Raw genomic sequence first — 18,014 nt, forward strand, 5'->3', positions numbered from 1 at the left:
AGTGCTATTTCTGGGAGAAAAGGAGCTCTACTGGGCATAAAAATGGTGTATCTGCGATAAAATGCCACATTTCTGAAAGAAACTGTCCTCTTGCGGAGTGTAATGCTGTATGTTCCGGAGGAAATGGGAAGTATTCAGCAGAGTCCTGGTATTTCTGGGAGAAGAGGTCTGATGTGGGGGGGGGGGGGAAGGTGATGTATCTGTGAGAAAGCTGGTGTTTCTGGGAGAAAATGCCAGGTATTGGTGAGGAAACAGATGCTAGAGAGGGAAAAGGCCATCCCTTTGGGAGAGAAGTGGTATTTCTGGGAGAAAATGCCCCAAATCGGGGAGTAAGTGTCATCCTGAGGCGTGTCATGGAGTAGATTTGGGAGGAAATGGAGGTGTTTCAAAGAGTAGCGGCACTTCTGGGAGAAAATGTCCTCAGTGGGAAAGACAATGTCCTCTTGAGGGAAGAAAACAGGTCTTTCTTACAGCAAATGTCATCCAATTGGGAGAAAATCTCCTGTCTTGGGGAGAAAAGTGGTCTTTCTGAGAGAAGGTGTCCTCTTCTTGGCTGCAAGTGTCCCATTTGGCATTGTCATGGAGGCTTTTTGGGGAGAAAGCGTGTGGCAGTGGTAAGAGAAGGGGTATTTCTGGGAGCAAATCTCCTCTTTTTGGAAGAGAAGGTGAAATTTCCAAGGGAAAAGTGGCATTTCTGGGAGGAAATGACATAGCTGGGGGAGAAAAGTGGGAACCGGGGGGAAAGAAGATCTTGTACTGGAGAGCAACGGTGGTCTTCTTGGTGTGCCAAGTGGTCTCTTGGGGAGAAAACGTGGTAAATAGGGGAGACAATGTCCTCTGGAGGAGTGTCAAGTAGTATTTGGGAGAGCAAACGTCAGGTATTTCTCGGAAACCGGCGGTTTCTGGGAGATAGTAGCAGACTTGGTTGGAAAATGACAGGTGTTTGTGAGAAAGCTGGTATTTTGGGAAAAAAAAGTCAGTTTTTTAAAGAATAAGCTGGCATTTCTGGGAGAATATGTCCCATCTTTGGGAGAAAACGGGTGTATGTGGGAGAAAATGTCGTGTATTTGGGAGAAAGCTGGTGTATGTGGGAGAAAAGGCCATTGTGATGGGAGTCAGTGTGATCTTGAGGAGTGGAAAGCAGTATTCTTGAGATGAAACGTGAGGTATTTCTAAGAGTCCTGGTATTTCTGGGAGAATATGTCTTGTTTTGGAGAGCCAAAGTCCCATTTTGGGGGCAGAAGCTGGTATTTCTGTGACACTGCCATCTTGATGGGGGCAAGTGTGATCTTGAGGAGTGTAAAGCAGCGTTTTGGTTAGAAAATGGGAGCTCTTCCTAAGAGCAGTGCTATTTCTGGGAGAAAAGGAGCTCTACTGGGCATAAAAATGGTGTATCTGCGATAAAATGCCACATTTCTGAAAGAAACTGTCCTCTTGCGGAGTGTAATGCTGTATGTTCCGGAGGAAATGGGAAGTATTCAGCAGAGTCCTGGTATTTCTGGGAGAAGAGGTCTGATGTGGGGGGGGGAAGGTGATGTATCTGTGAGAAAGCTGGTGTTTCTGGGAGAAAATGCCAGGTATTGGTGAGGAAACAGATGCTAGAGAGGGAAAAGGCCATCCCTTTGGGAGAGAAGTGGTATTTCTGGGAGAAAATGCCCCAAATCGGGGAGTAAGTGTCATCCTGAGGCGTGTCATGGAGTAGATTTGGGAGGAAATGGAGGTGTTTCAAAGAGTAGCGGCACTTCTGGGAGAAAATGTCCTCAGTGGGAAAGACAATGTCCTCTTGAGGGAAGAAAAGAGGTCTTTCTTACAGCAAATGTCATCCAATTGGGAGAAAATCTCCTGTCTTGGGGAGAAAAGTGGTCTTTCTGAGAGAAGGTGTCCTCTTCTTGGCTGCAAGTGTCCCATTTGGCATTGTCATGGAGGCTTTTTGGGGAGAAAGCGTGTGGCAGTGGTAAGAGAAGGGGTATTTCTGGGAGCAAATCTCCTCTTTTTGGAAGAGAAGGTGAAATTTCCAAGGGAAAAGTGGCATTTCTGGGAGGAAATGACATAGCTGGGGGAGAAAAGTGGGAACCGGGGGGAAAGAATATCTTGTACTGGAGAGCAACGGTGGTCTTCTTGGTGTGCCAAGTGGTCTCTTGGGGAGAAAACGTGTTAAATAGGGGAGACAATGTCCTCTGGAGGAGTGTCAAGTAGTATTTGGGAGAGCAAACGTCAGGTATTTCTCGGAAACCGGCGGTTTCTGGGAGATAGTAGCAGACTTGGTTGGAAAATGACAGGTGTTTGTGAGAAAGCTGGTATTTTGGGAAAAAAAAGTCAGTTTTTTAAAGAATAAGCTGGCATTTCTGGGAGAATATGTCCCATCTTTGGGAGAAAACGGGTGTATGTGGGAGAAAATGTCGTGTATTTGGGAGAAAGCTGGTGTATGTGGGAGAAAAGGCCATTGTGATGGGAGTCAGTGTGATCTTGAGGAGTGGAAAGCAGTATTCTTGAGATGAAACGTGAGGTATTTCTAAGAGTCCTGGTATTTCTGGGAGAATATGTCTTGTTTTGGAGAGCCAAAGTCCCATTTTGGGGGCAGAAGCTGGTATTTCTGTGACACTGCCATCTTGATGGGGGCAAGTGTGATCTTGAGGAGTGTAAAGCAGCGTTTTGGTTAGAAAATGGGAGCTCTTCCTAAGAGCAGTGCTATTTCTGGGAGAAAAGGAGCTCTACTGGGCATAAAAATGGTGTATCTGCGATAAAATGCCACATTTCTGAAAGAAACTGTCCTCTTGCGGAGTGTAATGCTGTATGTTCCGGAGGAAATGGGAAGTATTCAGCAGAGTCCTGGTATTTCTGGGAGAAGAGGTCTGATGTGGGGGGGGGAAGGTGATGTATCTGTGAGAAAGCTGGTGTTTCTGGGAGAAAATGCCAGGTATTGGTGAGGAAACAGATGCTAGAGAGGGAAAAGGCCATCCCTTTGGGAGAGAAGTGGTATTTCTGGGAGAAAATGCCCCAAATCGGGGAGTAAGTGTCATCCTGAGGCGTGTCATGGAGTAGATTTGGGAGGAAATGGAGGTGTTTCAAAGAGTAGCGGCACTTCTGGGAGAAAATGTCCTCAGTGGGAAAGACAATGTCCTCTTGAGGGAAGAAAACAGGTCTTTCTTACAGCAAATGTCATCCAATTGGGAGAAAATCTCCTGTCTTGGGGAGAAAAGTGGTCTTTCTGAGAGAAGGTGTCCTCTTCTTGCCTGCAAGTGTCCCATTTGGCATTGTCATGGAGGCTTTTTGGGGAGAAAGCGTGTGGCAGTTGTAAGAGAAGGGGTATTTCTGGGAGCAAATCTCCTCTTTTTGGAAGAGAAGGTGAAATTTCCAAGGGAAAAGTTGCATTTCTGGGAGGAAATGTCATAGCTGGGGGAGAAAAGTGGGAACCGGTGGGAAAGAAGATCTTGTACTGGAGAGCAACGGTGGTCTTCTTGGTGTGCCAAGTGGTCTCTTGGGGAGAAAACATGGTAAATAGGGGAGACAATGTCCTCTGGAGGAGTGTCAAGTAGTATTTGGGAGAGCAAACGTCAGGTATTTCTCGGAAACCGGCTGCTTCTGGGAGATAGTAGCAGACTTGGTTAGAAAATGACAGGTGTTTGTGAGAAAGCTGGTATTTTGGGAAAAAAAAGTCAGTTTTTTAAAGAATAAGCTGGCATTTCTGGGAGAATATGTGCTATCTTTTGGAGAATACGGGTGTATGTGGGAGAAAATGTTGTGTATTTGGGAGAAAGCTGGTGTATGTGGGAGAAAAGGCCATTGTGATGGGAGCCAGTGTGATCTTGAGGAGTGGAAAGCAGTATTCTTGAGATGAAACGTGAGGTATTTCTAAGAGTCCTGGTATTTCTGGGAGAAAATGTCTTGTTTTGGAGAGCCAAAGTCCCATTTTGGGGGCAGAAGCTGGTATTTCTGTGACACTGCCATCTTGATGGGGGCAAGTGTGATCTTGAGGAGTGTAAAGCAGCGTTTTGGTTAGAAAATGGGAGCTCTTCCTAAGAGCAGTGCTATTTCTGGGAGAAAAGGAGCTCTACTGGGCATAAAAATGGTGTATCTGCGATAAAATGCCACATTTCTGAAAGAAACTGTCCTCTTGCGGAGTGTAATGCTGTATGTTCCGGAGGAAATGGGAAGTATTCAGCAGAGTCCTGGTATTTCTGGGAGAAGAGGTCTGATGTGGGGGGGGGGAAGGTGATGTATCTGTGAGAAAGCTGGTGTTTCTGGGAGAAAATGCCAGGTATTGGTGAGGAAACAGATGCTAGAGAGGGAAAAGGCCATCCCTTTGGGAGAGAAGTGGTATTTCTGGGAGAAAATGCCCCAAATCGGGGAGTAAGTGTCATCCTGAGGCGTGTCATGGAGTAGATTTGGGAGGAAATGGAGGTGTTTCAAAGAGTAGCGGCACTTCTGGGAGAAAATGTCCTCAGTGGGAAAGACAATGTCCTCTTGAGGGAAGAAAACAGGTCTTTCTTACAGCAAATGTCATCCAATTGGGAGAAAATCTCCTGTCTTGGGGAGAAAAGTGGTCTTTCTGAGAGAAGGTGTCCTCTTCTTGCCTGCAAGTGTCCCATTTGGCATTGTCATGGAGGCTTTTTGGGGAGAAAGCGTGTGGCAGTGGTAAGAGAAGGGGTATTTCTGGGAGCAAATCTCCTCTTTTTGGAAGAGAAGGTGAAATTTCCAAGGGAAAAGTGGCATTTCTGGGAGGAAATGACATAGCTGGGGGAGAAAAGTGGGAACCGGGGGGAAAGAATATCTTGTACTGGAGAGCAACGGTGGTCTTCTTGGTGTGCCAAGTGGTCTCTTGGGGAGAAAACGTGGTAAATAGGGGAGACAATGTCCTCTGGAGGAGTGTCAAGTAGTATTTGGGAGAGCAAACGTCAGGTATTTCTCGGAAACCGGCGGTTTCTGGGAGATAGTAGCAGACTTGGTTGGAAAATGACAGGTGTTTGTGAGAAAGCTGGTATTTTGGGAAAAAAAAGTCAGTTTTTTAAAGAATAAGCTGGCATTTCTGGGAGAATATGTCCCATCTTTGGGAGAAAACGGGTGTATGTGGGAGAAAATGTCGTGTATTTGGGAGAAAGCTGGTGTATGTGGGAGAAAAGGCCATTGTGATGGGAGTCAGTGTGATCTTGAGGAGTGGAAAGCAGTATTCTTGAGATGAAACGTGAGGTATTTCTAAGAGTCCTGGTATTTCTGGGAGAATATGTCTTGTTTTGGAGAGCCAAAGTCCCATTTTGGGGGCAGAAGCTGGTATTTCTGTGACACTGCCATCTTGATGGGGGCAAGTGTGATCTTGAGGAGTGTAAAGCAGCGTTTTGGTTAGAAAATGGGAGCTCTTCCTAAGAGCAGTGCTATTTCTGGGAGAAAAGGAGCTCTACTGGGCATAAAAATGGTGTATCTGCGATAAAATGCCACATTTCTGAAAGAAACTGTCCTCTTGCGGAGTGTAATGCTGTATGTTCCGGAGGAAATGGGAAGTATTCAGCAGAGTCCTGGTATTTCTGGGAGAAGAGGTCTGATGTGGGGGGGGGGGGGAAGGTGATGTATCTGTGAGAAAGCTGGTGTTTCTGGGAGAAAATGCCAGGTATTGGTGAGGAAACAGATGCTAGAGAGGGAAAAGGCCATCCCTTTGGGAGAGAAGTGGTATTTCTGGGAGAAAATGCCCCAAATCGGGGAGTAAGTGTCATCCTGAGGCGTGTCATGGAGTAGATTTGGGAGGAAATGGAGGTGTTTCAAAGAGTAGCGGCACTTCTGGGAGAAAATGTCCTCAGTGGGAAAGACAATGTCCTCTTGAGGGAAGAAAACAGGTCTTTCTTACAGCAAATGTCATCCAATTGGGAGAAAATCTCCTGTCTTGGGGAGAAAAGTGGTCTTTCTGAGAGAAGGTGTCCTCTTCTTGGCTGCAAGTGTCCCATTTGGCATTGTCATGGAGGCTTTTTGGGGAGAAAGCGTGTGGCAGTGGTAAGAGAAGGGGTATTTCTGGGAGCAAATCTCCTCTTTTTGGAAGAGAAGGTGAAATTTCCAAGGGAAAAGTGGCATTTCTGGGAGGAAATGACATAGCTGGGGGAGAAAAGTGGGAACCGGGGGGAAAGAATATCTTGTACTGGAGAGCAACGGTGGTCTTCTTGGTGTGCCAAGTGGTCTCTTGGGGAGAAAACGTGGTAAATAGGGGAGACAATGTCCTCTGGAGGAGTGTCAAGTAGTATTTGGGAGAGCAAACGTCAGGTATTTCTCGGAAACCGGCGGTTTCTGGGAGATAGTAGCAGACTTGGTTGGAAAATGACAGGTGTTTGTGAGAAAGCTGGTATTTTGGGAAAAAAAAGTCAGTTTTTTAAAGAATAAGCTGGCATTTCTGGGAGAATATGTCCCATCTTTGGGAGAAAACGGGTGTATGTGGGAGAAAATGTCGTGTATTTGGGAGAAAGCTGGTGTATGTGGGAGAAAAGGCCATTGTGATGGGAGTCAGTGTGATCTTGAGGAGTGGAAAGCAGTATTCTTGAGATGAAACGTGAGGTATTTCTAAGAGTCCTGGTATTTCTGGGAGAATATGTCTTGTTTTGGAGAGCCAAAGTCCCATTTTGGGGGCAGAAGCTGGTATTTCTGTGACACTGCCATCTTGATGGGGGCAAGTGTGATCTTGAGGAGTGTAAAGCAGCGTTTTGGTTAGAAAATGGGAGCTCTTCCTAAGAGCAGTGCTATTTCTGGGAGAAAAGGAGCTCTACTGGGCATAAAAATGGTGTATCTGCGATAAAATGCCACATTTCTGAAAGAAACTGTCCTCTTGCGGAGTGTAATGCTGTATGTTCCGGAGGAAATGGGAAGTATTCAGCAGAGTCCTGGTATTTCTGGGAGAAGAGGTCTGATGTGGGGGGGGGAAGGTGATGTATCTGTGAGAAAGCTGGTGTTTCTGGGAGAAAATGCCAGGTATTGGTGAGGAAACAGATGCTAGAGAGGGAAAAGGCCATCCCTTTGGGAGAGAAGTGGTATTTCTGGGAGAAAATGCCCCAAATCGGGGAGTAAGTGTCATCCTGAGGCGTGTCATGGAGTAGATTTGGGAGGAAATGGAGGTGTTTCAAAGAGTAGCGGCACTTCTGGGAGAAAATGTCCTCAGTGGGAAAGACAATGTCCTCTTGAGGGAAGAAAAGAGGTCTTTCTTACAGCAAATGTCATCCAATTGGGAGAAAATCTCCTGTCTTGGGGAGAAAAGTGGTCTTTCTGAGAGAAGGTGTCCTCTTCTTGCCTGCAAGTGTCCCATTTGGCATTGTCATGGAGGCTTTTTGGGGAGAAAGCGTGTGGCAGTTGTAAGAGAAGGGGTATTTCTGGGAGCAAATCTCCTCTTTTTGGAAGAGAAGGTGAAATTTCCAAGGGAAAAGTGGCATTTCTGGGAGGAAATGACATAGCTGGGGGAGAAAAGTGGGAACCGGTGGGAAAGAATATCTTGTACTGGAGAGCAACGGTGGTCTTCTTGGTGTGCCAAGTGGTCTCTTGGGGAGAAAACGTGGTAAATAGGGGAGACAATGTCCTCTGGAGGAGTGTCAAGTAGTATTTGGGAGAGCAAACGTCAGGTATTTCTCGGAAACCGGCTGCTTCTGGGAGATAGTAGCAGACTTGGTTAGAAAATGACAGGTGTTTGTGAGAAAGCTGGTATTTTGGGAAAAAAAAGTCAGTTTTTTAAAGAATAAGCTGGCATTTCTGGGAGAATATGTGCCATCTTTGGGAGAAAACGGGTGTATGTGGGAGAAAATGTTGTGTATTTGGGAGAAAGCTGGTGTATGTGGGAGAAAAGGCCATTGTGATGGGAGCCAGTGTGATCTTGAGGAGTGGAAAGCAGTATTCTTGAGATGAAACGTGAGGTATTTCTAAGAGTCCTGGTATTTCTGGGAGAATATGTCTTGTTTTGGAGAGCCAAAGTCCCATTTTGGGGGCAGAAGCTGGTATTTCTGTGACACTGCCATCTTGATGGGGGCAAGTGTGATCTTGAGGAGTGTAAAGCAGCGTTTTGGTTAGAAAATGGGAGCTCTTCCTAAGAGCAGTGCTATTTCTGGGAGAAAAGGAGCTCTACTGGGCATAAAAATGGTGTATCTGCGATAAAATGCCACATTTCTGAAAGAAACTGTCCTCTTGCGGAGTGTAATGCTGTATGTTCCGGAGGAAATGGGAAGTATTCAGCAGAGTCCTGGTATTTCTGGGAGAAGAGGTCTGATGTGGGGGGGGGAAGGTGATGTATCTGTGAGAAAGCTGGTGTTTCTGGGAGAAAATGCCAGGTATTGGTGAGGAAACAGATGCTAGAGAGGGAAAAGGCCATCCCTTTGGGAGAGAAGTGGTATCTCTGGGAGAAAATGCCCCAAATCGGGGAGTAAGTGTCATCCTGAGGCGTGTCATGGAGTAGATTTGGGAGGAAATGGAGGTGTTTCAAAGAGTAGCGGCACTTCTGGGAGAAAATGTCCTCAGTGGGAAAGACAATGTCCTCTTGAGGGAAGAAAACAGGTCTTTCTTACAGCAAATGTCATCCAATTGGGAGAAAATCTCCTGTCTTGGGGAGAAAAGTGGTCTTTCTGAGAGAAGGTGTCCTCTTCTTGCCTGCAAGTGTCCCATTTGGCATTGTCATGGAGGCTTTTTGGGGAGAAAGCGTGTGGCAGTGGTAAGAGAAGGGGTATTTCTGGGAGCAAATCTCCTCTTTTTGGAAGAGAAGGTGAAATTTCCAAGGGAAAAGTGGCATTTCTGGGAGGAAATGACATAGCTGGGGGAGAAAAGTGGGAACCGGGGGGAAAGAATATCTTGTACTGGAGAGCAACGGTGGTCTTCTTGGTGTGCCAAGTGGTCTCTTGGGGAGAAAACGTGGTAAATAGGGGAGACAATGTCCTCTGGAGGAGTGTCAAGTAGTATTTGGGAGAGCAAACGTCAGGTATTTCTCGGAAACCGGCGGTTTCTGGGAGATAGTAGCAGACTTGGTTGGAAAATGACAGGTGTTTGTGAGAAAGCTGGTATTTTGGGAAAAAAAAGTCAGTTTTTTAAAGAATAAGCTGGCATTTCTGGGAGAATATGTCCCATCTTTGGGAGAAAACGGGTGTATGTGGGAGAAAATGTCGTGTATTTGGGAGAAAGCTGGTGTATGTGGGAGAAAAGGCCATTGTGATGGGAGTCAGTGTGATCTTGAGGAGTGGAAAGCAGTATTCTTGAGATGAAACGTGAGGTATTTCTAAGAGTCCTGGTATTTCTGGGAGAATATGTCTTGTTTTGGAGAGCCAAAGTCCCATTTTGGGGGCAGAAGCTGGTATTTCTGTGACACTGCCATCTTGATGGGGGCAAGTGTGATCTTGAGGAGTGTAAAGCAGCGTTTTGGTTAGAAAATGGGAGCTCTTCCTAAGAGCAGTGCTATTTCTGGGAGAAAAGGAGCTCTACTGGGCATAAAAATGGTGTATCTGCGATAAAATGCCACATTTCTGAAAGAAACTGTCCTCTTGCGGAGTGTAATGCTGTATGTTCCGGAGGAAATGGGAAGTATTCAGCAGAGTCCTGGTATTTCTGGGAGAAGAGGTCTGATGTGGGGGGGGGAAGGTGATGTATCTGTGAGAAAGCTGGTGTTTCTGGGAGAAAATGCCAGGTATTGGTGAGGAAACAGATGCTAGAGAGGGAAAAGGCCATCCCTTTGGGAGAGAAGTGGTATTTCTGGGAGAAAATGCCCCAAATCGGGGAGTAAGTGTCATCCTGAGGCGTGTCATGGAGTAGATTTGGGAGGAAATGGAGGTGTTTCAAAGAGTAGCGGCACTTCTGGGAGAAAATGTCCTCAGTGGGAAAGACAATGTCCTCTTGAGGGAAGAAAACAGGTCTTTCTTACAGCAAATGTCATCCAATTGGGAGAAAATCTCCTGTCTTGGGGAGAAAAGTGGTCTTTCTGAGAGAAGGTGTCCTCTTCTTGGCTGCAAGTGTCCCATTTGGCATTGTCATGGAGGCTTTTTGGGGAGAAAGCGTGTGGCAGTTGTAAGAGAAGGGGTATTTCTGGGAGCAAATCTCCTCTTTTTGGAAGAGAAGGTGAAATTTCCAAGGGAAAAGTGGCATTTCTGGGAGGAAATGACATAGCTGGGGGAGAAAAGTGGGAACCGGGGGGAAAGAATATCTTGTACTGGAGAGCAACGGTGGTCTTCTTGGTGTGCCAAGTGGTCTCTTGGGGAGAAAACGTGTTAAATAGGGGAGACAGTGTCCTCTGGAGGAGTGTCAAGTAGTATTTGGGAGAGCAAACGTCAGGTATTTCTCGGAAACCGGCGGTTTCTGGGAGATAGTAGCAGACTTGGTTGGAAAATGACAGGTGTTTGTGAGAAAGCTGGTATTTTGGGAAAAAAAAGTCAGTTTTTTAAAGAATAAGCTGGCATTTCTGGGAGAATATGTCCCATCTTTGGGAGAAAACGGGTGTATGTGGGAGAAAATGTCGTGTATTTGGGAGAAAGCTGGTGTATGTGGGAGAAAAGGCCATTGTGATGGGAGTCAGTGTGATCTTGAGGAGTGGAAAGCAGTATTCTTGAGATGAAACGTGAGGTATTTCTAAGAGTCCTGGTATTTCTGGGAGAATATGTCTTGTTTTGGAGAGCCAAAGTCCCATTTTGGGGGCAGAAGCTGGTATTTCTGTGACACTGCCATCTTGATGGGGGCAAGTGTGATCTTGAGGAGTGTAAAGCAGCGTTTTGGTTAGAAAATGGGAGCTCTTCCTAAGAGCAGTGCTATTTCTGGGAGAAAAGGAGCTCTACTGGGCATAAAAATGGTGTATCTGCGATAAAATGCCACATTTCTGAAAGAAACTGTCCTCTTGCGGAGTGTAATGCTGTATGTTCCGGAGGAAATGGGAAGTATTCAGCAGAGTCCTGGTATTTCTGGGAGAAGAGGTCTGATGTGGGGGGGGGAAGGTGATGTATCTGTGAGAAAGCTGGTGTTTCTGGGAGAAAATGCCAGGTATTGGTGAGGAAACAGATGCTAGAGAGGGAAAAGGCCATCCCTTTGGGAGAGAAGTGGTATTTCTGGGAGAAAATGCCCCAAATCGGGGAGTAAGTGTCATCCTGAGGCGTGTCATGGAGTAGATTTGGGAGGAAATGGAGGTGTTTCAAAGAGTAGCGGCACTTCTGGGAGAAAATGTCCTCAGTGGGAAAGACAATGTCCTCTTGAGGGAAGAAAACAGGTCTTTCTTACAGCAAATGTCATCCAATTGGGAGAAAATCTCCTGTCTTGGGGAGAAAAGTGGTCTTTCTGAGAGAAGGTGTCCTCTTCTTGGCTGCAAGTGTCCCATTTGGCATTGTCATGGAGGCTTTTTGGGGAGAAAGCGTGTGGCAGTGGTAAGAGAAGGGGTATTTCTGGGAGCAAATCTCCTCTTTTTGGAAGAGAAGGTGAAATTTCCAAGGGAAAAGTGGCATTTCTGGGAGGAAATGACATAGCTGGGGGAGAAAAGTGGGAACCGGGGGGAAAGAATATCTTGTACTGGAGAGCAACGGTGGTCTTCTTGGTGTGCCAAGTGGTCTCTTGGGGAGAAAACGTGGTAAATAGGGGAGACAATGTCCTCTGGAGGAGTGTCAAGTAGTATTTGGGAGAGCAAACGTCAGGTATTTCTCGGAAACCGGCGGTTTCTGGGAGATAGTAGCAGACTTGGTTGGAAAATGACAGGTGTTTGTGAGAAAGCTGGTATTTTGGGAAAAAAAAGTCAGTTTTTTAAAGAATAAGCTGGCATTTCTGGGAGAATATGTCCCATCTTTGGGAGAAAACGGGTGTATGTGGGAGAAAATGTCGTGTATTTGGGAGAAAGCTGGTGTATGTGGGAGAAAAGGCCATTGTGATGGGAGTCAGTGTGATCTTGAGGAGTGGAAAGCAGTATTCTTGAGATGAAACGTGAGGTATTTCTAAGAGTCCTGGTATTTCTGGGAGAATATGTCTTGTTTTGGAGAGCCAAAGTCCCATTTTGGGGGCAGAAGCTGGTATTTCTGTGACACTGCCATCTTGATGGGGGCAAGTGTGATCTTGAGGAGTGTAAAGCAGCGTTTTGGTTAGAAAATGGGAGCTCTTCCTAAGAGCAGTGCTATTTCTGGGAGAAAAGGAGCTCTACTGGGCATAAAAATGGTGTATCTGCGATAAAATGCCACATTTCTGAAAGAAACTGTCCTCTTGCGGAGTGTAATGCTGTATGTTCCGGAGGAAATGGGAAGTATTCAGCAGAGTCCTGGTATTTCTGGGAGAAGAGGTCTGATGTGGGGGGGGGAAGGTGATGTATCTGTGAGAAAGCTGGTGTTTCTGGGAGAAAATGCCAGGTATTGGTGAGGAAACAGATGCTAGAGAGGGAAAAGGCCATCCCTTTGGGAGAGAAGTGGTATTTCTGGGAGAAAATGCCCCAAATCGGGGAGTAAGTGTCATCCTGAGGCGTGTCATGGAGTAGATTTGGGAGGAAATGGAGGTGTTTCAAAGAGTAGCGGCACTTCTGGGAGAAAATGTCCTCAGTGGGAAAGACAATGTCCTCTTGAGGGAAGAAAAGAGGTCTTTCTTACAGCAAATGTCATCCAATTGGGAGAAAATCTCCTGTCTTGGGGAGAAAAGTGGTCTTTCTGAGAGAAGGTGTCCTCTTCTTGCCTGCAAGTGTCCCATTTGGCATTGTCATGGAGGCTTTTTGGGGAGAAAGCGTGTGGCAGTTGTAAGAGAAGGGGTATTTCTGGGAGCAAATCTCCTCTTTTTGGAAGAGAAGGTGAAATTTCCAAGGGAAAAGTGGCATTTCTGGGAGGAAATGACATAGCTGGGGGAGAAAAGTGGGAACCGGTGGGAAAGAATATCTTGTACTGGAGAGCAACGGTGGTCTTCTTGGTGTGCCAAGTGGTCTCTTGGGGAGAAAACGTGGTAAATAGGGGAGACAATGTCCTCTGGAGGAGTGTCAAGTAGTATTTGGGAGAGCAAACGTCAGGTATTTCTCGGAAACCGGCTGCTTCTGGGAGATAGTAGCAGACTTGGTTAGAAAATGACAGGTGTTTGTGAGAAAGCTGGTATTTTGGGAAAAAAAAGTCAGTTTTTTAAAGAATAAGCTGGCATTTCTGGGAGAATATGTGCCATCTTTGGGAGAAAACGGGTGTATGTGGGAGAAAATGTTGTGTATTTGGGAGAAAGCTGGTGTATGTGGGAGAAAAGGCCATTGTGATGGGAGCCAGTGTGATCTTGAGGAGTGGAAAGCAGTATTCTTGAGATGAAACGTGAGGTATTTCTAAGAGTCCTGGTATTTCTGGGAGAATATGTCTTGTTTTGGAGAGCCAAAGTCCCATTTTGGGGGCAGAAGCTGGTATTTCTGTGACACTGCCATCTTGATGGGGGCAAGTGTGATCTTGAGGAGTGTAAAGCAGCGTTTTGGTTAGAAAATGGGAGCTCTTCCTAAGAGCAGTGCTATTTCTGGGAGAAAAGGAGCTCTACTGGGCATAAAAATGGTGTATCTGCGATAAAATGCCACATTTCTGAAAGAAACTGTCCTCTTGCGGAGTGTAATGCTGTATGTTCCGGAGGAAATGGGAAGTATTCAGCAGAGTCCTGGTATTTCTGGGAGAAGAGGTCTGATGTGGGGGGGGGAAGGTGATGTATCTGTGAGAAAGCTGGTGTTTCTGGGAGAAAATGCCAGGTATTGGTGAGGAAACAGATGCTAGAGAGGGAAAAGGCCATCCCTTTGGGAGAGAAGTGGTATCTCTGGGAGAAAATGCCCCAAATCGGGGAGTAAGTGTCATCCTGAGGCGTGTCATGGAGTAGATTTGGGAGGAAATGGAGGTGTTTCAAAGAGTAGCGGCACTTCTGGGAGAAAATGTCCTCAGTGGGAAAGACAATGTCCTCTTGAGGGAAGAAAACAGGTCTTTCTTACAGCAAATGTCATCCAATTGGGAGAAAATCTCCTGTCTTGGGGAGAAAAGTGGTCTTTCTGAGAGAAGGTGTCCTCTTCTTGGCTGCAAGTGTCCCATTTGGCATTGTCATGGAGGCTTTTTGGGGAGAAAGCGTGTGGCAGTGGTAAGAGAAGGGGTATTTCTGGGAGCAAATCTCCTCTTTTTGGAAGAGAAGGTGAAATTTCCAAGGGAAAAGTGGCATTTCTGGGAGGAAATGACATAGCTGGGGGAGAAAAGTGGGAACCGGGGGGAAAGAATATCTTGTACTGGAGAGCAACGGTGGTCTTCTTGGTGTGCCAAGTGGTCTCTTGGGGAGAAAACGTGGTAAATAGGGGAGACAATGTCCTCTGGAGGAGTGTCAAGTAGTATTTGGGAGAGCAAACGTCAGGTATTTCTCGGAAACCGGCGGTTTCTGGGAGATAGTAGCAGACTTGGTTGGAAAATGACAGGTGTTTGTGAGAAAGCTGGTATTTTGGGAAAAAAAAGTCAGTTTTTTAAAGAATAAGCTGGCATTTCTGGGAGAATATGTCCCATCTTTGGGAGAAAACGGGTGTATGTGGGAGAAAATGTCGTGTATTTGGGAGAAAGCTGGTGTATGTGGGAGAAAAGGCCATTGTGATGGGAGTCAGTGTGATCTTGAGGAGTGGAAAGCAGTATTCTTGAGATGAAACGTGAGGTATTTCTAAGAGTCCTGGTATTTCTGGGAGAAAATGTCTTGTTTTGGAGAGCCAAAGTCCCATTTTGGGGGCAGAAGCTGGTATTTCTGTGACACTGCCATCTTGATGGGGGCAAGTGTGATCTTGAGGAGTGTAAAGCAGCGTTTTGGTTAGAAAATGGGAGCTCTTCCTAAGAGCAGTGCTATTTCTGGGAGAAAAGGAGCTCTACTGGGCATAAAAATGGTGTATCTGCGATAAAATGCCACATTTCTGAAAGAAACTGTCCTCTTGCGGAGTGTAATGCTGTATGTTCCGGAGGAAATGGGAAGTATTCAGCAGAGTCCTGGTATTTCTGGGAGAAGAGGTCTGATGTGGGGGGGGGAAGGTGATGTATCTGTGAGAAAGCTGGTGTTTCTGGGAGAAAATGCCAGGTATTGGTGAGGAAACAGATGCTAGAGAGGGAAAAGGCCATCCCTTTGGGAGAGAAGTGGTATCTCTGGGAGAAAATGCCCCAAATCGGGGAGTAAGTGTCATCCTGAGGCGTGTCATGGAGTAGATTTGGGAGGAAATGGAGGTGTTTCAAAGAGTAGCGGCACTTCTGGGAGAAAATGTCCTCAGTGGGAAAGACAATGTCCTCTTGAGGGAAGAAAACAGGTCTTTCTTACAGCAAATGTCATCCAATTGGGAGAAAATCTCCTGTCTTGGGGAGAAAAGTGGTCTTTCTGAGAGAAGGTGTCCTCTTCTTGGCTGCAAGTGTCCCATTTGGCATTGTCATGGAGGCTTTTTGGGGAGAAAGCGTGTGGCAGTGGTAAGAGAAGGGGTATTTCTGGGAGCAAATCTCCTCTTTTTGGAAGAGAAGGTGAAATTTCCAAGGGAAAAGTGGCATTTCTGGGAGGAAATGACATAGCTGGGGGAGAAAAGTGGGAACCGGTGGGAAAGAATATCTTGTACTGGAGAGCAACGGTGGTCTTTTTGGTGTGCCAAGTGGTCTCTTGGGGAGAAAACGTGGTAAATAGGGGAGACAACGTCCTCTGGAGGAGTGTCAAGTAGTATTTGGGAGAGCAAACGTCAGGTATTTCTCGGAAACCGGCGGTTTCTGGGAGATAGTAGCAGACTTGGTTGGAAAATGACAGGTGTTTGTGAGAAAGCTGGTATTTTGGGAAAAAAAAGTCAGTTTTTTAAAGAATGAGCTGGCATTTCTGGGAGAATATGTGCCATCTTTGGGAGAAAACGGGTGTATGTGGGAGAAAATGTCGTGTATTTGGGAGAAAGCTGGTGTATGTGGGAGAAAAGGCCATTGTGATGGGAGCCAGTGTGATCTTGAGGAGTGGAAAGCAGTATTCTTGAGATGAAACGTGAGGTATTTCTAAGAGTCCTGGTATTTCTGGGAGAAAATGTCTTGTTTTGGAGAGCCAAAGTCCCATTTTGGGGGCAGAAGCTGGTATTTCTGTGACACTGCCATCTTGATGGGGGCAAGTGTGATCTTGAGGAGTGTAAAGCAGCGTTTTGGTTAGAAAATGGGAGCTCTTCCTAAGAGCAGTGCTATTTCTGGGAGAAAAGGAGCTCTACTGGGCATAAAAATGGTGTATCTGCGATAAAATGCCACATTTCTGAAAGAAACTGTCCTCTTGCGGAGTGTAATGCTGTATGTTCCGGAGGAAATGGGAAGTATTCAGCAGAGTCCTGGTATTTCTGGGAGAAGAGGTCTGATGTGGGGGGGGGGGAAGGTGATGTATCTGTGAGAAAGCTGGTGTTTCTGGGAGAAAATGCCAGGTATTGGTGAGGAAACAGATGCTAGAGAGGGAAAAGGCCATCCCTTTGGGAGAGAAGTGGTATTTCTGGGAGAAAATGCCCCAAATCGGGGAGTAAGTGTCATCCTGAGGCGTGTCATGGAGTAGATTTGGGAGGAAATGGAGGTGTTTCAAAGAGTAGCGGCACTTGTGGGAGAAAATGTCCTCAGTGGGAAAGACAATGTCCTCTTGAGGGAAGAAAACAGGTCTTTCTTACAGCAAATGTCATCCAATTGGGAGAAAATCTCCTGTCTTGGGGAGAAAAGTGGTCTTTCTGAGAGAAGGTGTCCTCTTCTTGGCTGCAAGTGTCCCATTTGGCATTGTCATGGAGGCTTTTTGGGGAGAAAGCGTGTGGCAGTTGTAAGAGAAGGGGTATTTCTGGGAGCAAATCTCCTCTTTTTGGAAGAGAAGGTGAAATTTCCAAGGGAAAAGTGGCATTTCTGGGAGGAAATGACATAGCTGGGGGAGAAAAGTGGGAACCGGTGGGAAAGAAGATCTTGTACTGGAGAGCAACGGTGGTCTTCTTGGTGTGCCAAGTGGTCTCTTGGGGAGAAAACGTGGTAAATAGGGGAGACAACGTCCTCTGGAGGAGTGTCAAGTAGTATTTGGGAGAGCAAACGTCAGGTATTTCTCGGAAACCGGCGGTTTCTGGGAGATAGTAGCAGACTTGGTTGGAAAATGACAGGTGTTTGTGAGAAAGCTGGTATTTTGGGAAAAAAAAGTCAGTTTTTTAAAGAATGAGCTGGCATTTCTGGGAGAATATGTGCCATCTTTGGGAGAAAACGGGTGTATGTGGGAGAAAATGTCGTGTATTTGGGAGAAAGCTGGTGTATGTGGGAGAAAAGGCCATTGTGATGGGAGCCAGTGTGATCTTGAGGAGTGGAAAGCAGTATTCTTGAGATGAAACGTGAGGTATTTCTAAGAGTCCTGGTATTTCTGGGAGAAAATGTCTTGTTTTGGAGAGCCAAAGTCCCATTTTGGGGGCAGAAGCTGGTATTTCTGTGACACTGCCATCTTGATGGGGGCAAGTGTGATCTTGAGGAGTGTAAAGCAGCGTTTTGGTTAGAAAATGGGAGCTCTTCCTAAGAGCAGTGCTATTTCTGGGAGAAAAGGAGCTCTACTGGGCATAAAAATGGTGTATCTGCGATAAAATGCCACATTTCTGAAAGAAACTGTCCTCTTGCGGAGTGTAATGCTGTATGTTCCGGAGGAAATGGGAAGTATTCAGCAGAGTCCTGGTATTTCTGGGAGAAGAGGTCTGATGTGGGGGCGGGGAAGGTGATGTATCTGTGAGAAAGCTGGTGTTTCTGGGAGAAAATGCCAGGTATTGGTGAGGAAACAGATGCTAGAGAGGGAAAAGGCCATCCCTTTGGGAGAGAAGTGGTATTTCCGGGAGAAAATGCCCCAAATCGGGGAGTAAGTGTGATCCTGAGGCGTGTCATGGAGTAGATGTGGGAGGAAATGGAGGTGTTTCAAAGAGTAGCGGCACTTCTGGGAGAAAATGTCCTCAGTGGGAAAGACAATGTCCTCTTGAGGGAAGAAAACAGGTCTTTCTTACAGCAAATGTCATCCAATTGGGAGAAAATCTCCTGTCTTGGGGAGAAAAGTGGTCTTTCTGAGAGAAGGTGTCCTCTTCTTGGCTGCAAGTGTCCCATTTGGCATTGTCATGGAGG

This window comes from Phasianus colchicus, chromosome 15 (genome assembly GCF_987193195.1).
Source record: "Phasianus colchicus chromosome 15, bPhaCol1.hap1.1, whole genome shotgun sequence".
NCBI lineage: Eukaryota > Metazoa > Chordata > Aves > Galliformes > Phasianidae > Phasianus > Phasianus colchicus.